General features: G+C 38.8%; 1 protein-coding gene across 1 annotated transcript in view; it reads right to left on the bottom strand.

Moving 5' to 3' along the window:
* ARHGAP15 (Rho GTPase activating protein 15) overlaps positions 1–18,338 on the bottom strand; it is a 320,784-nt gene that overhangs the window by 225,485 nt on the left and 76,961 nt on the right. The window lies entirely within an intron of this gene.

The following is an 18,338-nucleotide window of genomic DNA, read 5'->3' as shown; positions in this document are numbered from 1 at the left end:
AGTGGCTTCTAAGTACCTAAACATAAGATCACTGCCAAGCAAAAGACATCCAAAAAGCAGAAAAATGTGTGATGTTCAAAAAGGATATAAAGGATGACTTCATCACAAGTTCCTATTGTGCCTCTTGGTGCACAGGCTCGCGTTTTGCATATCCTCTTTTCTCTGCAATGACTGCACCCGATTAGTCTCTTCAACACACAGCCTCACAATAGGAAATGCTATCCACAAATGGGTTATTTCACACAATAAAAGAAAATCTTACTGAACTATCTTCTGAAAATGATGTACAAAAGGCTGTTAAACAACATGCATCTGGCAAGTCAAATGGTTCAGATGGCACACAAATAAATCCATATACTATTGCTGATTTCCAACTATTAAGACATCTGCTGAAAATCCTCCAGTTAATAGGAGCACAAAATAGCTTCTTCCAGACTTGCCTATTTCCCTTATCTATCACACATCCGTGGAAGGAGCAGGGATCAATCACTGTCTATAACAACCAACTTGGTAGTGATTTCCCAGCCACAGTGGGCAAAGGCATCACTCATCTGGTGCTGTTCATTGGGACATTTTTCCCCCTGGTTCACGTCCTATTGCTTTCCAGGGTCAGATAAGCAAAACCAAAATGTGCTAACTGGGATTCTTAAGAAATCTGTTGCGAACCAAAGAGGCAAATTCTCTTACAGAGCTTTAACTAGATGGAGTTCTGCTTAGATCAGGCATAAAAAACCAAAAGAAAAAGACAGGAGCGTGTGAGTGCACAAGTGGAAGAGCAGAAATCCCTCGGCATCAATGCCAGATCCTACTGCCTTAAGATTCATATCATCATTCCATGGTTAATGCCTGACTATGATATTTTGACAAGGAGAGGATCTAGACACCGAGGTGTAATGAAACTGATTAAAGCAATAACAAAGTCTTACAAAGCAGCATGCAGAAACTACAACTGAAAACTACTGTCATACACTAAGTAAGAGTCATTTAAGGACACAGACATTAGCAACGAAATGCTACTCATTCAAATACCATCAAAAAATGAAAAGATCCCCCCCAGTACAAGTGTCAGCCTTAACTTCAGCAGACCCTCAGTATAGTTTTGGTGATAGGAAGGACCTGTGGTCCACTTAAAAATTAGTGGGGTGTCTTAGCTCACAGAGGGATACAATAATTAGGATATTTTTTGTCCTACAGAAAGCAGAAGGGAAATTGCATGATAGATATTCTACCTTGTCTCTCTGACAATCTGTGAAAGATTATTGCAAATAGATAATTTTACTTTATTTTTTTAAGCCATACAAACAATACTAAGCACTGAGTCTGAGACTTAACAGTTTGATCTATAAGAATAGTTACACTCCCATACCGATCTCTAAAGGGGCTTTTATTCACTATATGGTGTTTTTCCTGACTTATTCCTGTAAAACTGTTTGAATATCAAACTGCTGTCACTAATCAGAGGAGTTACATGGTCACAGAGTCTGTGCTCACACCAGGTACCAGGCAGCTTTATTTTAATCAGTTTCCCAAAGGATAAGAATGATCACAGTGAGGGTAAATGAACTTAATTTAACTCAGCAGACAGAGATGTCATAAGATGCTTACATTCCCTTTGTTATAAGTATTTGCATAATTTCATTGGGATAGCTGGTAAGCCTGTACTTTTTTTTTATCCAGGACTGTTTAACATTCCTTGACCTATGTATATTTATTTTCCTGGGGAAAGACATGCAGGAGTAGGCACAAACATGAAAAAAAATATTTGACAGATTCTACACATTTTCCTCAGGGAACAGGAAAAGTAAAGACAACTCTGGTCAGCAACAAAATGCACTGTCCCTCCAAAGCATCCAGACGCTCAGGAATGGCAAGGAGTAGCCACATGTTTGAGTCCAGCTTCATTAGAAAGTCCTGCTGCCTCAGATCCCTGAAGGAAGCACAACTAAGCAAGGATGACTAATGATAATTTTGAATTTTCCCTCTGAACGACATTCTTTTCATTAGGCTTATCATAATAATGATATTTTTAAGGCTGTGGGATTTGTATCACAGTTTGCAATAGATTATCTGACAAGACAGTTCAACACTATAAAAACAAAAGGAGAAGTAGATGTAAAGGTGGGGAAAAGACAGCAGAAAGGAAGAATCAAAAGCAGAGAGAACAAAGGAAAGAGATTCACCGAGTAGTTTGTACCTTACAGTCAAGCAATAAGGCATAGTTACCATCCAAAAACTCCTGATAAAGCAGTTGGAGATGAATTAAGGAAAGTTCAAAGCAAGATAAGCAAAGGACTTTAGATTAATTTTGTGTTTAAAGAATTCAGGGAATAGAGAAAGAAAAGTATAGTGATCATGGCAGTACCAGTGGTGCTTTTTAAGATGTTGTCGTTTGTGGTAAGACGTGACTGTGTCTATACTTTTCTCTCATAGTGAACACTTTTTCTCATCCTATTGCACTGAGCATCATTGTTTATCCCCTCATTCCCATGCCAGATTTGGGGTTTCCACCATTATCACAAAGTTGTTAGTGCTGCAGACTCTCCTTGGCCTCCACACTGGTGCACAACTGGGACAGAGGCTGGGAGCTGCACCATCTCTTTTGTGTCAAGAGTGAAAGAGCAGAGGAGAAGAGCAATGACAGGGAATAACTTCTTCTCCCCTCCCTTCCCCCCCTTCCCATATGAACATGATGACTCATTATGACAGAAGTGTAATAAACGTCTAAAAAGGCAACCACAAAACATGCATTTTTTTCTGACAGGCACAGATACATAAAAAAACCCCAAAAAAATCTCACACGTTCAATGTTATAGGATTAAATTATCCACTGCCAGCTTTTGGGGCAATATTTAAACATTACATCCTACACTGAAGCTCAGTTCTAAACTGCTGTATCAGATTTATAGAGGTAAACAGCACAAACTCAAAGTGTAACAGCACTATAATGTCTTTATGTTGCAGCAGGGCTATCAGTTAAAAAATAAAAAAAAATACTTTTTTCTTTCCTTACTCTGACTCAAAACTACACCAACACTGGCAAAATGGAAACTACTCCAAGTTTTCTCCTTGGGAGAAACTTCTTGCCCTCTTTAGTTTTTTGGTGAGCAGCACCATGCTTCTCATGATCTGGTATCCCTGACTCAGCTGCAAGGACCAGGAATTACATGAGGAACTTTCCAGCTCTGGAGGGTGAGGGATGGAGGCACCAACCCTCTGGTGTGCTGGGGAGAGGCTGCCCCCTGCACCCCACTGCTCCCAGTTCTGCAGGCAAGGTTAAGTAAATTAAAAACTGCAAGCTATTTTTGTATAAAGTTGGTATTACTAATTTGCTAACTATGACAATTTCACACAGAAACCCTTTTGTTGGAAACTGAGTTTCTCATGTAATAATTAGCTGTGGAATATTACCCCAAACAGGTGTCTGTAGCCTGTCAAAGTCAGAACAGGTGATTTAGAATTAGCGTATTAAAAGAACTGTGAATTAGCGAAGCAAAAACGTGTTAATTTCTTGTTCCATCTGTTAATATGAATTCACTGCCAAATATTTTACTTTGTAGAACTGTGCTGGGATTGGCAAGAACATACACTATAAAAAAAAAAGTTTAAAGGCCTGAATGTTTAAAAATCATGACATACGTTACTGCAAAAATAACTTCTACATTTGAGCAAGGTTTTTCTTTTGTATCTTTTAAAACTTCATAGTGAAGAATACCATATAATCCATAAAATTAAGCTAAAAGCTCTCACACACACAAAAAAAATAATTTTAAGGCTTTCAAAACCGAGTCGGAATGCAGTGTCATGAGAAAATGCAAGAAAAATATTATGAATTGGCTTAAATAAAAACTACAATCAATGTCTTTATTCTGCCTTGAGAGTATTCAAATACTCAAGATTTTTGAAATGCAAATTTCTAGGCACAATGCTGGTATCTACCTGTAAAGCTCTGTCCTCTCTGTGCAGCAACACAGACCCATGAACGTGCCATACCTGAAAGTCTTTTGTGAGAATGAATGCCAACAACCCCCAAACTCCTATTTTACACTTCTGATTCTTCACAGGAGTATTTAAAGCAGTATGGCTTCCACCTTTTTATTCTAATCCCAACCTTTGTTCATCTTTCCCTTCTCCCTGGAAGCTGGCATACTCCTGAGTTGAAGGAGAATCTGGAATATGGTCAGAATTGCAAACCCACTGCACAAAAAGTGCCTTTAAAGACTGCTTTTAATGACTCCATAGTTGGCATTTTCTACTAGCAAAACCAAAGTTTTCATGGCACCACTGTCTCTCAAAAAAAAAAAAAAAAAAAAAAAAAGGGAAATATTTTAAAGCATTTTAAATATAATTGCCCAGCAATGTATTATATATATCATCAACTATTAATGATCATCAGGTATAAATGTCCAACTCCTAATATCTATGACTAATGACTGCAATATATTTCCTAGTGTCTTTCTCTACTTTTCTGAGCTTTGCTGAGAAATGTTCAGTTATGTGTTTGCTCCTTGCTGTGCCTTGGTGCTCCTCCTACCTCTTTCCCTGCAGCCTTTGGAATCTGGTTTCAACAACTGTTTTGTTCTATTAGTCACTACTTGCCCTGTCCTGGAGAACATCTTGCAAGAATTCACTCACAAACATCAAGGTTATGGCTCCAGCCCATATTTTTTATGACATTCAACTGTTTAAATTCAATAATTTGCCCTTAGCCCTTTATTTTTTCAGGAAGGTGACAAGGTGCAGAATCTCAGAGGAAGATCACACATTGAAGGGGATGAAGGAGAAAGCCAAAGTTGTGGAAATGTAAAGGAAACTGTCAGTGACCTTTCTCTTGGTCCACTGCTCCCCAAAAATAAGTTATAAAGCTAATTCTGATCACATATGAGTCTCTGTTGTACCAAGATTTTCCAATGTAAGAGGCAGACAGCAATTTTAGGGCTAGCCTTCAGGGACATAAATCAATTTGCACTAAAATTGTCTTAGGAGACAAATACTGACTTTTTGGCAGCCCTAGCCCCAGAAGTGTTCAAGGCCAGGTTGGATGGGGCCTGGAGCAACCTGATCTAGTGGAAGGTGTCCCTTCCCATGGCAGAGGGTGAAACTGGATGGATTTTAAGGTCCCTTCCAACCCAAGACATTCTAGGATTCTGTGACTCTATGATTTAAGTACTTGCTTTCCCAGTCTATCCCCTCATCACACATCCTGATGCAACAAATAAAGAGATTTGTGGCTGCTTTCCTCAAACTTGCTTGCAGGACATCACCCTGCCCCCAGGCGTGTTGTTACTCTAGCATCTTTCCACAGACTGCATTTTCTAGCAGGAGGAAATCACAGAGAAACCCGTATTGCCACTTGGATTACAGGAGAGTGGAAAGATGCACACCCAATTACTGCAAAGCGTTTCCAGCAAAGCTCAGAGATACGCAGCAGGTTCTTAACTGCAAATGATATGATAGGTAGTTTCTCCTCCCTGGTTTTCTGCCACATCCAAGAGATTAATACTTACATGAATCATCTGTAATGACTAGCATAATTTAGGGAAGTGAATGAGATTTTCTGCATTATTTATATTATGAACTCGCAAGAATATGAATGGTGGCTTATGTAAATTCAAACCATGTTTACAGTAGCAAAGTGCAGGGAAAGACCAGCAAGGGTTAAGCTGATATTTCCAGAGTTGGAGCTCTTTGTATCAACACTCTATTGCTTATTGCTTTAGTGCTGAGTGATGTGAGTTACAGCCTATGAGCTACATATGGGAAACTTTTATTGTTTTCCACATTTGAATGGAAAAATAATTATGTCGCTCACATCTTTCACATACTTAAAGTAAATGCATCAAATTCTTTCTCAGGGTGTGGGCCTGAATTCTTATATTGAAAAAAAAATAAAAGGAAGGCTGCCAAAGTTTTGACCTTTGTGTAATAAAGATTTTTTTTCCTCCTTCTTTCTTTTATTTTTTTTTTTTTTAAATGCCTGATAATTCAACCTAAATGTCAGCTTCGGCTTTAAAATAGAACACATCTATTTGCTCATAATATTTAAGAAATACAATGTCATTATACTGTTATCAGTGGTAAAACATGTCTAATCTTGATATAGCATCACCTTTAACAAATGCTTGTGGGAAAAAAAACTAGGGAATGCATAAAACATTTTATGTAGTTTTAAAATATACAATACATTAAAGTTTTAGTTGACTTATCTGAAAAGACATATTTTTGGCACATAAATAAAAAAAGGCAAGGGAAGAACTTGTCAGAAGGCAAATAAAGTATGTAAATTAAATCAAAGGTAAGGCAGCTACACTTTTTGTATAAATAACTGTGTTAACAGATTTTTATGCATATTACAATATATTCAGATGTATTACTTCTGCAAAAACAAATTCATTGCTTCTCTCCAAAAAACAGATTAAAACAATTTATTTTATAAAATTTGGATGGATAGGATAAGAAATGTAATAGCTATCTATGGAAAATAAATATAAAAATTATTCAAGCTCCATCTACTTTATGTTAGTAATGAGATGCACTTCATTCAAATTCCTTTCAATTGAAACAGTGCTGAGAAAGCAGGAACATGATTCTGTAGGAAATGATTTCTAATCTTCATGATAACATACCAATATAATACAATTATTTACAATTGACTAAGAGTTAATTCCAATAGTATAACATCTTTCTTGCAAAAATGTCAGCTTTTATTGATGAAACAAACTAAGAATAAAACATTTTTACTTGTAGTCTAACTGTTCTGTTTTTCATTCTGTTAACCAAAACAACACAGCAATACTGTAAACAAAAAAATAGCATCAAACTGGCTGTGTTTGCACGATTTTATCAAGAATCAAAAGCAGTGAAGGGAAGGGCTTCAGGATTTTTAAAGCATTAAAAATAATTTGAGAAAATAAATTATTCCCTGTTCCAGTTGTTTATTTGGGGGAGATTATATTTTTTTAAGGTAATGAGCATTAATTCAATCAGAAGACATCACTGTGTCAGTTGGCAGGGATCAGGTACCCTTATAAAAGTAACTGCAATCATGTTGCAACATTCATATTTTTAAATGCCCAACTGTCATGGTGGGTCTTTTTGTTGCTGTTTTGGAAAATTAATGTGAACACCATTTAAATGAATAGTTAACATTTAATCTTCTCCCAGTATACTGAATTGTGATGTACATGGCAGGACTATTTTCACTGGAGTTTGAATGTTATTTTACTCTCAGCAATTCTCTTGCCTCAGAACACTTCAGTAATGTATCCTAATATTCCTACAAAGAAGGAAATATAATTACTTCTCTGTCTAACATTCTGGGGGCAATTGTTAAACACTCCTTAAGTTATCAGAAATAGAAGAATTTCTGTTTGCAGCTACACAGGTGTTTATGCAGCATTTTGAGCTCCTTTGTCACAACCACTGGCACACTGACCCAACCCCAGCCCTCACACTGAGCACTTGTTCTGCTCTTACAAGACACCTGAAATGAGGATTCACCAAAGCAGCCTGGGGGGAAAATTATCATAGAATCATAAAATGGTTTAGATTGGAAGGGAACTGAGAGATCATCCAGTGCCACCCCCTTCCATGGCAGGGACACCTTCCACTATCCCAGGTTGCTCCAAGCCCCATCCAACCTGACCTCAGACACTTTCAGGGATCCAGGGGTAGCCACAGCTTCTCTGGGCACCCTGTGCCAGGACCTCACCATCCTCACAGAATCTACCAAAACCCATCAAATATAAGAAGATAAATAATCAGTTTTGTTATAAAGTGCCACACAACACATGAGCAAGATGCAGTGCTGGGCTGAAGACCATTGGTGGATACTCCTCTACTGTAAAGTGTAGATTCCCCCCCTCCCTCTCCCCTTCTGTTGTGCAACTGTTTGCAAAGATACAGTTATTTTACCTCTTTTCCAATGTCAAAGCAAGGACACAAACCCACAATTAACTGAAACTGGGAATAAAAGAAGCTTTTACATTCAACTCGCACGGGGCTGCCCTGCTGAACTCCTTCCACGAATATTTAAAAGCATGAACAAGTATGCCCTTCTAAACAAAATACAGCAACTCTGCCTTATCTCCTCACATGGCCTGTCCTAACAAACTCAAATGCTAACACAATAAAAGGAAACAGGTGGCTGAGAGAAATATCTTATATCCTCCAAAGCAGCTGCCTTACAAGAAATTCAATCTAGGTGTCCCGAACAAGCTGCCTTTTCATCAAAGAATGCTTGCACCAGAGATACGCAGCATACCTACTCAGAACATATCCTCTATTGTACTTTCTGCCACCAACTGGTTCCCTTTGATTGGCACAATTTTGGCAGGTATTAATATTTGTGTTTTTTAAAAACAGCATTTAATTTGTTTACAACAGGTGCTCACTTTCCATTGGCACAGAGGAGCCGTTGTTCCCCAAGGCCCTGGGATAGGACTGGAAGTCTCACGTTACTGGTTTTCTCCTAGGAGCACAGCAGGAATGATTGAACTGACCTCCCAAGTTTCAGCAATCTGAACTATTTGAAGTGCAGGATGCAGAGCTGCAGCAAGTTGGATGTGTGAGAAAGGATTTACATAGGTGATGACTGACAAGGCAAACCCCTTGCACGAGGGGAAAAAGGTTTTACCATGAAACTGTGTATTACCAAAGTAATCTCTGAAATCTTCAGGACAGAATGGGAACTGGCACACAGGTACCAAGTATTTCCAACTACTTAATTTAAAAGTTGAAGTCTTCATGATGAAGAAAAACAATTATTCTGCTTAAACAGCACTAAAAATCCATAAGACTGTGATGTCACTCAAATAGCTAGTTATATATTAAACATAAATCAACATGGATTTCCAAACAGCCACTCTGTGACACCCCCAGCCTGGAGCTTAAAAATATTAAATATCTCAAACCTTTTACTTTGGTCCTGAAACAGGCAGACTTAACTAAATCTGCCCTGGAAAGCATGGAGAATTATCTTTTAGATATGGACAGATACGCTTTGCATAAAGAGCTCTCAACTTTCTTTTTTACTTTATCAATAAAATATTTTCATTTTCTATTAAACAGCAGAATATAAGTGAAACATATTGCCACAAAACTAAATAGGTTTATTTGCAAATTTGCAGAGATCTCAGTGTTTAATATGTGAGAGAAAACCTGTTTAAAGAGTTTCAAATCCTAAAGTTGCTATCGAATCCATGAGAATTTAAGAAAAATTGTGATATGTAATGCTAGGAGATGGGAGCTTTTAGTGCAAATGTTCTCTCAACACGGTAGAGCAGCACATGGAAAGGCAAATGAAGTCTGAGGTGGCATAAGGTGGACAAGTATAAAAGAAAGAGCTCAGAGTACTCGGTCTTCTAAGTCATTAAATTCACTTCTTCTTGTCACTGGTATGATCCCAGTCCTGCCCTTGTGTGTCTGCTGTGATTGACAAAAAGTCTTTTACTCTCCATCCTCTGGGAAGGGGAAAGTGGACAAAGGACTAAGCAGAGGTTCTTGACAACATACAAGTTATCGACTGACAGTTCCAAAATTTAGCAATACATCTGTTCAGTCAAGATTTCACACATCAGGAAAAAATACACAAATTGAGAGAGACTAGTGAAGATTTTTTGGATTAAATTAAATAGCCACACAGTTTGCATTTTGCTGTGTTGGATTTCACCGTGCCTCGAATACTCAGGTTTCTTCCTTGTGCTATACATATCTTTAAAGAGAAAGTATAATTGTAATAGCAAAATATCTGACTTTTTGAAAATAACTGCTGATCATAGACAGCAGCTCTTAGCTGCAGCTGTTTCCATCATGACACTAATTCTCCATTCATTTGAATGGGGCTTAATGGTGCTGTCATAATAATCTTATTGTGACACCAATGGAAGTTCATGGAGACAATGCAACAATGTTAAGATTAAATAAATTGATGTCCCTACTGTGATATGTTTAGCATCATATGCTGAAATTTCTATATTTGGGGAGCTTAATTATATAGAATTTATTAGTCTGACACATTAACCTCATTTTTATGGCTTCCTTGAAAGCTTCCAGATTTAATTAAATAATTCTCAATAGCTGCACAAGCTATTGACTTCTCTTGAATGTATTCATGAGTCTTCTCTGTTCAGCAGAAAACCTAGTGTCAGGTTGTAATAGTAAAGCATTCCTGGCATGTCATTGTCTTGTTGGAAACCCAGGAGTCCAGCTGGCTGTAGTTTTTGTGTATATTACATTTGAGAAACCTAACACTTTACAGATGATTAATGAACCACACTTTAGGTGGCTGTACAAATGCAAACCCTGGGTTTGTGCAGTAAGACCCAAGAATACAGCAATAGGTAGAAGAGAACTTCTTGAAATTGGAGAAACCATGTCAAATAGAAAAGAAACATGTAGACAGATTTTTGGAACTGACCACAGTACATATTATAAAAAGATACTGATCAGCCACTCAAAACTTTAGACTACAGAATTAACAAGTATTGTTCCCACTGTCAAAAATTTAGTCCCATTTTGATTTTATTTCACATCTCTGCTTAAGGCTTGCATTGAAAAGCATATTGGATGTTAGCTCAATCTGTGGAAATATCAATTTCATAATCAGAGTCTCAATATGGGTGAACTGTGCACTTCACTTCTAAAATTATTAAGTTTCAAAAAATGTAAAGGGAGCAACGAAGTGTTCCCAAGCCTTGATCCTTATCTGTAACCACAGGTGCCTGCACTCCCCAAGGCAGAGGTATCTCACAGTTTTTGACGAGCACTGTAATATTCCCTGTCAATTTTACATTCTGCTTGGCAGCAGTGGAAACCTGACAGGCATCAGCAGAGTGATTGGCAGTACCATGGCTGATAATGCGAGTCAAAGCAATTGGCAACAGCACCACTATCCCCCTCACAGAGTCCAGAATTTGCTTCTAGTCTCACAGGTGACCTTTGATGATACAGGCTGGAAGGTCATGGAAAGGACATAACTTTTTATGTCCCTAAAAAAATTGTTGCTGGTGTATTTATCTATTTTTTTCATGCCTTATTAGATGTTGAACTAAAGCAGCTCCTTCAGCTGCAGACAGCAACCCCATTGCCTTGCAGGGGCTGCATGGCTTGGATCTAGGAATAGTAACTTTACCTTTTTACCTGATTCTTGACTTTTTATTTATGTCTTTGATTTCCCCAATTGGAAACAAATGTAGTGAAGCCTTTCCAATATTGCTCTGAAGACTAATCAGTTAATATTCATAGTGACAGGTACGCATTCATCACCTCTTGATATCTGTCCAGGCTCAGTCCTGGACCTACCATTAGATTCCCATGTGACCACAAATTTTTTTTTGTCAGAAAACTCAGTCATGAGTTCAAAAAGAGCTCTTTTTCAGTCATGAGCTCTTTTTCAAAATCCCCAAAGCATTCAAAACTCAATAAAAGAACCTCAAGCTGGGGTAAACACTTAAATATTGGAACAGAAAGGAAAGGTAACTTTTGAAGAGGAGCAAGGAAATGGGAACCATTTGTTTTGATTTGAAAAGAACAAAGTCACAGAAAGGCTTGGGCTGATTTTACTTTACCCTCACCCTCTACTCCTATGAATCCAGCTGTCGCTCCCAAACAACCCCATCTTTTCCCTTGTAGTTGAAATACATACAAAACACACATCCAAATCCATGCCAATTAAAGCACAGATACAATATTTTGTTTAGATTTTATAACTATCATTTCATGTCTTAATGTTTGGTTTTTTCATGAGTACTTTGTAAGTGTGTTATGAAAATGCTGCCGTGGTGGATGGAGAGATTTCCATCACCAGGAGGCAGAATTGAATTGAGAGGGATGACAGGACCCAGTAAAACACGCCTTGTGTTGCTGGCCTGCTGTGCCAGCTCTCTGTTGATGTACCTAGAAACCAGAGGTTTTGAGATCAATGTCATCTAATGTCATTTTTCAAGCCCCTAAAGCCTTTTGTCCTCACTTTGCTTGTCACCAAGCAAGACCCTTGTTTGACATGACAGTAGGTTTGAATAAAGGCATTTATTATTCCAAAATATTCTGATCCCTTCAGCCTGTCCTTTCATCATAAATATCTCCTTGTTTTTTTCATATTGCACTAAAATTAAAACAAGATGAAAACTCCCTGCATTTAATGTAGTCAGGGTTAGTTGGTTCCAAGAAGAATATTTCAAAATTTTTTTCCGCAAATGCTCTTACTTAGCTCACTATAAATTGGATTGCAGCACCTAGGAAAACCAGGAAAACTGAAGAATAGCTTAGTTTGAAGCCTCACCACTGCACATCCTTTCCATTTTCCTTCAGACAAGGTTTATACCCCCTAAACTACTGTGGTGCTTGTTGCAATCCACAAAGATTTAAAATTCATCAAACAGACAAAGTGTACATTTAATACTCACATGAGGGAATACAGAATGTCTTTCAATACATCAAACTCCTAAACCTTTTACATCTTTCATTTTTAAGCTACATGGATTTTGATTTGTACAATTTTAAAAATATTCTGAAGCCTAGTCAATCTAACACTAAAAAGCACTGTTGCACAGTAAGAAATCAAGAAATACAATTCAGCAAACCTGCTATAGTTGGTCCCTAGGGAAGTTTTTTTCCAATTCTGTTTGTCATAGCCCAGATCCATCATGTCATGCTAGCCTAACTTACTACTTCTGTCTTTTTTTCTATTTTTTTCTTTTCTTTCTCTTTTACCCTTTTTTTTTTTTTTTTTTTGGCACACTCCAACTATTTTCTGTTAAACTAGTGCTGTCACAAGAAAACATATAAAAATGCTCTTTTGCAAACATACTGTTTGGTCTCTACTGAACTCTCCAGAGCCACGGATTTCTCTCACTGTCTTTATCAGGGGTGAATGTTGACAGATCACTGAACCTTACTGTCAGCGGTGACAGGCTTAAAGCTGTTTTGTGCAAGGTGGAGAAAAAACAAAAAAGGTTTCTCTGCCTTGCATCTAGAAGGTCCCTGATTTAACAACAAAGGCTTATGTTCAAAGATGATTAGCTTAAAGGCATTTCAGAGAGTTTTGATTGTTGCAGCAGTTGGGTGTCTTGCTACTGGGTGAAATATGTATTCCCCTGAGAACAAAGGCGGCAGCAATCCTATTCTGCTGAGATGGCAACTTTAATAATTCCATATATTTATCAGTATTGTGTCAAGATCTTAAGGATTTTGCCCTTCAGGTGAAGTTGGAGGTAGATGGAATGGACACGGTGCTGAACAGTCCCACTAAGATATACATGGAAAATGACCTGTAAGGCCCTGGGGGAGAGATAGAAAAGATTCCCAAGTATCCGAATACACATAACATAGATTAATGTCTTTGAGCTTTACAAAAGGAACTCTGAGCTTTCCACATTGGGTTTTAGCCTATGCATAAAGTGATGAGGCCAGGTGCTTTTCCCTCATACAGAGAAGCATTAAAAAAAGTATTAATAATGTAAATTATCCAGCACTGTTTTCACACAGAAGTTAAGCCAGGAGAAAAAAAAAAAAAAAAAAAAAAAGAAAAAAGAATGCAGCTTAAGCACTGAATGCATTGAAAATAATAACATGTCATATTCACTGTTGTGCCTTTTATTAAAAAAAGGCTAAACTTGAAATGTCAATAATGGGATTTGCTGAAAAAAAATAATTGGAGATATTATTGCAGCTGTAAGTATTATGGGCAGGGCTCGACTGAGCACAGATATTCCATATGTAAAGTCATACAGAAAATGAACACCTCTGTACCTCTGGACAAACATTTTCTGTAAGCTCAATCTACGTGCCCATGGCCAGTGACACCAGGACAGATGTCACTGTCCCACAGGGATAATGACCAACAGGGAGAAACTATTCATTTGGTGAGGATATATCTCTCTCTTCATGCACCATCAGAGAGACGTAGGGGACTTTCAGGAGGAAATGCCTCCTAATTAATGATAGTTCAGAGCCTTATGAAGTGTGAAAGACTGTCTAGAGGAATGTGTAACATAAGCATGATTCTGAAGGGGCAAGCAGAAGAGCAATAAAGCAATAAAAATGCAGGACTAATACGCAGGACAGAGAGGCAGGTAGCTGGAGGAAGTCTGAGATCAGATTTTAAAATATTTTTATATCCTAAAGATATCAGTTAATGTAATTACAAGGTCACAATAGGCCTTTCTCTTTCAGTGCTTGGAAAACTTCATATTTTAAGGAAAATACACCTTTTCCTTCAGATGTTTACTCCATCAAGGCTGATGAGTTTTTAACCATGTTTCATTAATCAAGATGTCATGATGCTTCAGGAATTGCCAAGGATTCAGGGTTATACATGACACTGCAGTGGTTGCATCAACATACTAGCAGGCAGTAAGAATTAATTGGAAAATTATTCGAAGTTATTCCAATCAGCATTTACTAGATACACAGTTTCATATTATTAAGGACTTTTTTTAGAATTGGATGCCTATAAAAGAGAATAACTCAAACCTTCCAAAATCACAACGTGGCAAAATGGCAGAAATATGGAAAGAAACTTCGCTAATGCGGAAAGCTGCTCCCAGATTGATTTTCAAACATATCAATTCTCTCCTGACATGTTTGTCTTATGATGTGTCAAGTGGCATAGCTGTGCCACTGGCCACGGCTACCGAGCGAACACAAATGTGCCCCTCGACTTCTCCTGGCAGCAGCTGTGCCCGCAGGACCTCGGGATCCTGGCACCCCTCAGTGCTGCCAGGAGCACGGCCGAGCTGTGCCATGGGACAAGATGTGCAGGCTGGCAGGTCCTCAGTAGGCTCAGCTCTTATGAAGCCTCTGTGGACCAAGCCTCCTCATCTCTGGGATCAGAACTAAAGAGACATTTGTATTCGTTTCATGTGAGGTTTCATCATGGTTAAACCCAGAATGCAGTGATAAAAGCCAGAGAAATCATTTGTAGGCCAAAGTATTCTTTTTCTCCTTTTCTTTCCTCCTTTCTCTTTCTTTCCTTTCTCCTTTTCTTTCCTACAAAGAATTTTAAAAAGTATGGATGCCCCTTGCTTTCCAAAATTTAACTCCATATTTTCAAATTACTGAAAATAATGGTCCTTTGCACTTCAAAATATATTATCTACAGGCCTATCTCCCCCCCAAGAGTGGTTCATTATAGGAATCAAAGCTCTGCACTGAGCCTCTGCAGGAATGACAGAAGGATGGGATTAGAGGAGCAGCTGCAGCCCAGCAGGAGTTTTGATCCACAGAGCACCTGCCCATCCCAGGGCTGTACCAGGGTACCAGCTGTGGCAATTCACAGCCCTCTCCTCCTTCTCCCCTATTCCAAGGGCACCTGCACCAACTCCTGGACTACAAATCTGCGATTTTCATTTGTTAATTCAGAGCTCCCCAAAGGTGATCTGAGGGACATGGATGTCCCTGAGTGTCAGGGACATCCATGGTCCAGCCAGCAACATACTGAGCTGAGCAGAAGTTACCTTGAAATAGGCAGAGGGAAATTAATTTCTGGCATTGGAAAGACCTTAAACACCATTTCTCCAGACAACACCTCAGAGAGAGACCCCCAAATTATCCAGCAGCCTGGTTTCCAAAGCTGTTCCCCACCAGCTGTGGACCAACACAGGCTTGGACCTAATGAGAAGCATCTCAGTTTTCTCAGATGTCATATTCCATGACCGAGGTGTGCTCGTGGCACAGAAAAGCTGTACCTGGAGAGGCCGATTTGTGTTCAAACCTGAGCCAGGCTTTTCTTCCTCACTCCATCCCCAGTCCTCCTGCAGTGGTGGCACAGATGGGGAGTCTCTAGTGGGATGGGAATCACTGGTGCTCTGCCATCCTGCAGCGCAACTGCTCTGCTTCTACCCAAAGACCAGCAATCTTGTTTTCCTAAAAGCCTTTTCAGATGATATGTGCACATGGCATCTGTTTGCAATGTATATTTGCCATTAGTGTTTTTGAGTGGGAATGGTGGGGTCCGTATGGCACAGAACATAAGGATTGCCGTGGTAATTAGTCATTATTTGGACTAGCAGAATAACTGCTACCAAAGACTCTTAATTCACTCCCATTCTAAAGCACCCGACACGCATTTTCTTTGTTTCTGCCCTTTATCTAAAGTATTTTTGATCTGAAAACACTGTTGATATTTATCATTTGCCTGACACATTAATCTATGCAGGAATGGAAAGTAAAACATTTTTAGGAAAGTTTTGCTTTCCACATTTTTTGAGGATTACACATTTTTCATTACAAAACAGCATCTAAATATCTCTAAATCACAATGAGTTAAAGGAAAGCTACAAAAATAAGGAAGAGTAACACCTCCATAGCACAACATATCTAGAAAAAACAAAAACCAGATGATTTACCTGCGGCTTCTGTTCTCTGAGACCTGTTTATTCTGCATATATTCACAGCCTGGGTCTAGTTTCTGAAAGCCAGATTTTTAATTCAGAAGGTTTTTAATTCTCAATTCTCACAGCAGGTGTGCCAGGTGTGCTCGCCATCATGTGGCTTTTGTGCCACCTGGGAAAGAGCATTGAGAGCTCAAGCTCAGGAATTCTGTGCCGAGGAGGGCTGTGACGTGAGCAAATACACTTCAGAGAGAACGGCCATAGAAACTTCTCTTTATCCTCTGACCACCTGTGCATTTCTAGGACTGTTCCCCAGCTCCTGTGAAGCTGAGGAAGGGCCATTCCATTGCACATGGTGAATGTGCAGAGGAAGATCCAAGTGAGAGCAGCTCCATGTCGCAACAACCTGGAGATGGAGATGGATGAGCCTGACTGAACCAGACAGCTCCTTAACACAACTCACAAACCCAGGGGAGGAGACCAGCAAAGCTGTCTCAAGCCAGAAGGATGGACACTCCAACAAAAGGTAAGGCCCAGTATCTTTGCTCACAGCAAGTGACCTGGACAAGGAGGTGGGATAAGTGCACAAAGTGGGACAGACACCAGAACAAGCACTCTGGTCTTCTTACCTATGACAAGGGCCTTTTTGGTCCTCTTAAAGGAAATAAACCAGGAAAAATATCCTGAACTTCCCACTACGTGTACATGGGGGGAAAGGGTTGAGTCTCAGCACTCCCCCTCGCCCTCCTGCACCATGATGGTGCCAGTGCCACCACCAGTGCCAGTGATGGCCATGGCAGGATCTTAGAGAAGCACAGGGACTTTCCTTTGAGGCTTTGAAGTCTGGAGATGAGCAAAACAGTGTTTGATGTTGAGAAATTATGTTAAGTGGGCAGGTGGGAGCCAGATGCTAAAGAACAGCTTCAGATGTGAAGGCATTGGTGCCCCAGTGCTTTGTCTGGACTCCTATGTGGATTAAATATATATCAAATATATTTAAGCATTAAAAAAAACCCTTAAGAACTGATGCTGAAGGCATGCTAGTGAAAAGCAGAGTATGTTATACTGGTTGCCATATTGGCTTGTCTGGAGCATTTGGATAAAATTTGTACATTTGTATATTTTATGTTGGATTATAATTTCTTACTGTTTCCACATGTTCTTTCAAAGGGAAAATAATGCATGATCAAATGGTAAGGCCTATTTTTAAACTGCCTTTATGCAATTGAACTGAAAATATTAGTTTATCTTGTGCTATTCTGTCAAGCAGTATTATACTGATTAAGTTTTTAAAATATTATTGCTGCAGATGGAGTATACATAACCTGCATTTATACTCCATTTCATGTGCCTGCATCTTGAATCTTGACAAACTTTGAATTTTTGACCATAGCCTCATGAAGGATCAGAATGTCATAACCCCTTTAGTCAATATTTTGAAAGGCTAATTTTAGTGAATAATTGCATTCCAGTTCAGAAGAATATTAAAATAACTAGTTTATGTGAATACATCCATCCTAATGGAAATATACATTCCAGAAGAGTTGGAAGAATTAGCTTAATATCGTTGCTGTATAAAATTCAATGACTTGAGCTTTCAGGCAGGGCTGCACAGGCAGACTGAAAACATTTTGGCTCGCTCGGGTTTGCATCCACTGTATCTGCTTCCAATCTCAAATTCCAATAAACGAACAACAAAGAAATCAAAAGGAAACTGTGTGGCTCGCCAGCTTGAACCTTGCTTGCAGAGAAACCAGACAAAACCACACAGTGTGAGGAAACAAACATAAAAACACAGTGTAATATGTTTTCTATTGTTTCTGCCAAAAAAACATCAACTGGTCCAGATCCACACAAAATCTGCCTTCTTCTGCTTAAATGTACCCCACGCTCACTGAAGGGCTGGTGAGATTTCATGCACTTTAGAGTCAACAAGGCCAAATTGTGGTGCAACCTTCATTTTGTTTCATTAAAAAAAAAAAAAATACCACACACAGCCATCTCAGAATG

The sequence above is a fragment of the Vidua macroura genome, chromosome 7, assembly GCF_024509145.1.
Source record: "Vidua macroura isolate BioBank_ID:100142 chromosome 7, ASM2450914v1, whole genome shotgun sequence".
NCBI classification, from domain to species: domain Eukaryota; kingdom Metazoa; phylum Chordata; class Aves; order Passeriformes; family Viduidae; genus Vidua; species Vidua macroura.
The sequence above is the reverse complement of the archived record's forward strand: the minus strand, read 5'-3'. Positions and strand labels throughout refer to the sequence as shown.